General features: G+C 45.0%; 1 pseudogene; it reads right to left on the bottom strand.

The window, feature by feature from the left end:
• Positions 1-5,549: 5,549 nt before the first annotated feature.
• Positions 5,550-5,617, bottom strand: LOC142460355 (U4 spliceosomal RNA; annotated as a pseudogene).
• Between the last annotated feature and the right edge of the window lie 605 nt (positions 5,618-6,222).

The raw sequence follows: 6,222 nt of genomic DNA on the forward strand, positions 1-6,222 counted from the left end.
CCCTGGCTCCTTCATTAACTGTAACTCACTGTCATCGAGTCAGTGCTGACTCATAGTGACCTTTGTGGTTTTCTGAGACTGCAAGTCTTTACAGGAGTAGAAAGCCCAGTCTTTCTCTCTTGGAGGTGCTGGTGGTTTCAAACTGCCCACCATGAAGATTGCAGCCTAATTCATAGCCACTACACCAACAGGGCTCTATTCATTAACTGGAAAGGGCCCCTTTGAAGCTCAGGAGTTCCATGCAGGTCATACTCTTAAAGGGATTCTGGTTAGAAGTTTTATATATCCGTTTATATATAGAAGTTTTACATATCCTTTTGATCCCTGTATGTGCCTCATCCTGACCATTGTTAACTGACTTTTGCCTTTTTAAGTGGTCACTTGCTGTTGCTGCCATGAACTTCCTTGCCTTTTAGCTGTCTTGAGAGGCTGATGACTCTGCCAACTTGGGACAGCCACACTGTGCCCTGGCTGGGTTTATGGCATCTACCTCACCCTGGTGGCCAGGACTCCCACAAACTGCACTGGCACAGAGCAGTGGGAAGTCCTTTCTGTGGCTGTTGTCTGATGCTTGGATGGCTGGACACCTGCCCGTGTTGAGATTCTAGCTGCACTAGGTTTTTCAGATGGAACTTTCCTCCTTCTGGCAGGAGATCCCAGGAGCATGTGTGGGCTCCTCAAGTACCCCAGATCCATAAGAGAAGGAAGCTTTCCCTACCCCTGGAGAGACAGCAAGACGGATGGCTCATCTGTCATTGCTACTTAGCACAAAACACAGAAGGGAACATACAGAGAGAAAAGGACTAGGATTAACCAGACACCAGGATTTCTTAAAAAGAAAGTTTCCCCAGCATATAGTTTATTCATTATGTAGTGTTAAGAGAGCAGAATGAAAATACAGTTCATCAGCAGCAGGGATTTGTTTTATAGTCTTTGATAAGGCCGTTGAAGAGAGATTCAAGTTGCCCTTGCAAAGGACCCAGCATGGAGCCAAGGATACACAGCACCAATCCGCCTTGGAAGAAACTGGCTAAGGAGACTTAGACACCAAATGCGTGACTTACAGTTTACAGAACACCATCTAAGATTCTTCTCCCCTCAGCGGCTGACCCGCAAAATTAGGGATCAAAGCTGGCCGCACATACATATGTATTTCTTCTGGAAAGCACAGTTTTAAGCATCTTTGAATGTGCTGTCCCTGGGTGGAGCAGATGGCTAAGGGCTTGGCTACTACAGGAAAGGTTGGGCGTTCAAGTATCTTCAGAGGCGCCTCAGAATAAAAGCTGGGAGATCAGAATAAATTAGCCTTTGAAACCCTTTGGGGTGCAGCCTGACTCAGAGACTCATGGCGCTGCCATGAATTAGAGATCCATTTGAAAGCAAGTTGCTTTTTGTTTGGTAATTAGAATGCTTTTAGTAGTGCATGTAACCATTTCAGAGCCTCTTTTAAAATCAAGTCTCTTCATATGTTTACAGGATTCCTCTACCTGGCTCCTGGAGACATACAATTGAGAGGATTAAACCAAAACTAAACTCATTGCCATCAAGTCAATGCTGACTCCTAGTGACGTCTCTAGGATGGGGTAGGACAGTCCCTGTGGGTTTCTGAGACTAACTCTTTACAGGAGTAGAAGGCTTCATTTGTCTCCTGTACAGCAACTGGTAGTTGGAATTGCCAAACTTATGATTCGAAGCCCAACATGTTACCATTATGCCACCAGAGCCTGAACCTTGAGAGGATTATTCAGCACTATTTCTTTCCAGATAGAGTGGCATAGTGGGCTACATGTGAGGCTATTAACTACAAGGTCAGAAGTTCAAACACATCAGTAGTTGTGAGAGAGAAAGAGAAGGCTTTCCATTCTGGAAAAGACTGCCACAGAAACCCACAGCATCAGTCCCAACTTGTCTGATAGGGCTGTTATGAGTTGCAGTTGACTTCATGGGAGTGAGTGAGCAATGCTCATTCTGCATCCTAGTTTTGAGAGCCCATGAGGGAATGTCCAAGGGCTCGAGGAAGAGATGTTGCTAACTCCTGCAGATTGGGTAGGGGCATCTCTGTTATCTTAGCTGAGCTGTATTTAATTTGTATGACCCTTCTAGCCATAATTCCTTCTATGAGGTGTTATAATTCTAGACTCGAGGCCTATGGCCATAATCTAAGTTTGGGAGGTGTGATCTCTACTATACTAGTAGACAGGATTAGCATTGCATAGATACCTAACTTTAGTAGAGGGTATGACCAGGTCACTACTTTCATTTCCTTGGGGGCATTCTTTTTTTTAAAATTGTTTTATTAGGGGCTCATACAACTCTTATCAAAATCCATACATACATCAATTGTGTAACACACATTTATACATTCATTGCCCTCATCATTCTCAAAACATTCACTCTCCACTTAAGCCCCTGGCATCAGCTCCTCATTTTTCCTCTCCCTCCCTGCTCCCCTCTCCCTCACGAACCCTTGATAATTTATAAATCATTATTTTGTTATATCTTGCAGTGTCCAACGTCTCCCTTCACCCACTTTCCTGTTGTCTGTCCCCCAGGAGGTCACATGTAGATCCTTATAATCGGTTCCCCCTTTCCAACCCATGCTTCCTCTACACTCCCAGTATTGCCAATCACACCACTGGTCCTGAAGGGATCATCTGCCCTGGATTCCCTGTGTTTCCAGTTCCTATCTGCACCAGTATAAAACATCCTCTGGTCTAGCCAGATTTGCAAGATAGAATTCGGATCATGATAGTGGGGGAAGAGGGGAGAGGAAGCATTTAAGAACTAGAGGAAAGTTGTATTTTTCATCATTGCTACATTGTACCCTGACTGGCTCCCGGAGACCCCTCTGCAAGGGGATCCCTACAAATGGGCTTTGGGTCTCCACTCCGTACTCCACCCCTCATTCACTATGGTAAGATTTTTTGTTCTGATAATGCCTGATCCCTTTGACACCCCCCCCCCCCCCCGCATCACCCAGGCTGGTGTGCTTCTTCCATGTGGGCTTTGATGCTTCTGAGCTAGATGGCTGCTTGTTTACCTTCAAGCCTTTAAGACCCCAGACCCTATATCTCCTTGGGGGCATTCTTAAGATCACTTTACTAGAGAGCATGACTTAAGACACCATCCTTTGTTTTCCTTGGGGTATGGTCAGCTCAAAGACAAAAACCACACCTCCTTCAAAGCCATCTCTCTGTTTCCTGACTGAGATTTGATAGAAGCCAGAGCTGCTGAGACTTTTGGATATTTTTGGCTTCGGGCTCTGGAACCTGCATTGGTCTTGTTTCTGCCTGCCCGTCAGATTGGGCACTGAAACTGAACAGCACCCACCACCCCATGAGACCTTTCCTTCAAGTTTCGTGACTTTCGGTGAGACCTTGTAGCAAATCAGAGAAGCTGGGGACTGGAGGGAATAGACTAAAAGGAAGGGCAGGGGTGGAGAATGGAGCAGAATGGTATGGTGGAAGAGTTAGACATTTGGGACACCTTAAATCTACAACTCCTGGGATTAAAAAAAGCCCTCACTGTCACCAAGTCAATGTTGGCTCCTCACCATAGGGAAGAATAGAACTGCCCCTAGAAATTTCTGAGACTGCAAGTCTTTACAAGAGTTTTTAGAAAGCCTTATCTTTCTACCTTGGAGCTTCTGGTGGTTTCGAACTGCTGACCTTGCAATTAGCTGTCCAATGCCACCAGGACTCCTCTCCTTGGGACAAATTCTTTGAAAAGAATTCATCATCACCATAGCCCTCACCCCATTGTGCACTAACCGTCACCCCGTCTCCAGGAGGGCACGTCAGTCCTGTGCTGAACCCCGTGTGTCAGAGTGACCTGTGCTCCATAACCTTTTCAAGGTTTCTTTTCCTCTGGGTGGGGATGGGGCTCTAACTGACAACACTTAAAAAATTTTTTTAAACAACCCATTTTTTTTAGGGCACAATCCAGACATAATACAATTCAATAGTTAAGTCAATCAAGAAGTGTTGTACACCCACTACTGCAATCAGGTTTTAGAACATTCCCTTTTCTCTCATATTTCTTGTTATTAGCCCCCCTTTCCACACAGTCTCCTCTGCTGTACACCCCAAGGAATGCTAAGTCCAACTGCTGTCTCTATCAATTCACCGCTCCAGAGTTTCATATCCCTAAAAATAAAAATAGAAAAATACATAACAGAGAGTCAAAAGGGCTACCAACAATACTAACAGTAACAAAACACAACAGAGATAAACTCCAGTTTGAAAGAACACTGAAAATATTGAAAACTAGGGCAAACGCAACATGTGTCAAAAGGAGGACCAAATGACGAGGTACTGGATTTTAGCCTAGTGACATCTGTCATAAGCCGCCCTCCAGTGTGTTCCGTGGGATCGCAAGGCCATTCACATCCCTGGTCAGAGGAACTAGCGAGAACTTGCTAAGTACTGCTTGCACTTCGGTCCATTGCCTCTGGTGAGCATTAGGCATCTAGGGAGTAAGCTTCCTGGATATATCCATTTTGTGGGGGAGGACTCTTTTCTAAGATCTACATTTTTTTGACTGGAAGTAGCTAAAGTCAGAAAATAAAAAATTACCTTAGGTGTCACTCACTGTGATGTGAGTCAATGCTGAATCAAAGGATAGCGTAGAACTGCCTCGTGACTTCCTGAGCCTATGACTCATTACTGCAGAAGAAAGCCTCATCTTTCTCCCAGAGCAGCTGGTGGTATAGAACTTCTGACCTTGGGGATAGCAGTGCAACAACTAACCACTACACCACCAGGCTTAGGTGTACCACAACTTTATTTTCAGAACCCCAAGTCAGGTCTCATGGTCCAAAGTCGGGAAAAGACTATTTGAAGGTAGGACTGTCCTCGCAGAATCATGGCATGAGCACAAAGGCTATAGAGGCCTCAATGGCCATGAGGGGGTGGGGGGAGCAGAGAAGAAAGAGTTAGAGCCCCAAGACCTACCTGGGAGAGGGAGACCACTTTCCAGTCATACACCCTTGTACAGTGAAATTTTCCTCGGTGATTTCCTATGCACACTTTAATGCCACTGAACTTGAAAAGACATGGATTGATGTAGACAACCTTCTTTGTGCACCTGGGTGTCCCACAAGACTACTTCTAGAACAGCCTGACCTAGTGATTCCAGGACTATTTGTATGCAGGCCAGCCTCACTTTTTTTGCTCCCAATTGCATCATTTGGACAGTGATGTGGAGTCTCTCCAGTGCCTGTTGTTTGGTGGTATTGAGTTGGCCCCCAACTCATTGTGACTCCATGTCCTATGTCCTCTTTGGTTGGTGCCACCCTTGTGATAGGTTGCGGATCCATAGGGTACAGTGTGAGCCATAAGGTTTTCATGGACTGGATTTTGGAAGATTACAAGCCTTGCCTCCTAGTCCATCTTGGTCTCAAAGATATGCGAAGCCTGTCAGCATCACATCACGGCAACCATTAAGCTTTCACTGACGGAAGAGAGCTGGACCCTGAGGGTGCTGTAGTCCCAGCGATTGGATTCTACTTTCCTTTCTCTGCATCTTCCTTCCTCAGACCTTTTTTGCCCCTTTCAATTAGCAATAATCACGCCACAGGTAAACCTCATTGGCTATGATATTGCCACTGCGCAAAGCTTCCTCAGACTCTTAACTTCATGCCTTCTCACTTCATCCCTACTGAGAGGGAGGAAGGGAATGGGCAACAAAAGCCTTTAGCTTTGCTCTTGAAAATCACTCATGCCATGGGAGATGGACAACAAAACAGTGGGTGAAGGAAGAGAGACGTCGGACAGTATAAGATGTGACAAAACAATACTTTATAAATTATCTAGGGCTCATGAGGGAGGTGGGTGTGGGGAGGGAAGGGGTAAAATGAGGAGCTGATGCCAAGGGCTTAAGTGGAGAACAAATGTGTTGAGAATGATGAGGGCAACGATTGTACAAATGTGCTTTACACAATTGATGTCTGTGTGCATTGTGATAAGAGTTGTATGAGCCCCAATAAAATGATTTGTAAAAAAAAAAAGGCAAAGAATAGAAAGGAAACCAAGAGCTCTACTGTGAGGCCTGAGAAAGCAGCAATCATCATAAGCCTTGGGACTTTTATTTTAAGAGATTTGGCTCATATATGGGTTGGTATAAGAGCTGTAAGAGCCCCTAATAAAATTAGTTATAAAAGAGAGAGAACAAGAAAAAGGAAAATCACTCAGGTATCTAAAAACATACTCCTAGAATTCCAAC

Source organism: Tenrec ecaudatus, chromosome 10, assembly GCF_050624435.1.
Source record: "Tenrec ecaudatus isolate mTenEca1 chromosome 10, mTenEca1.hap1, whole genome shotgun sequence".
Lineage (NCBI taxonomy): Eukaryota > Metazoa > Chordata > Mammalia > Afrosoricida > Tenrecidae > Tenrec > Tenrec ecaudatus.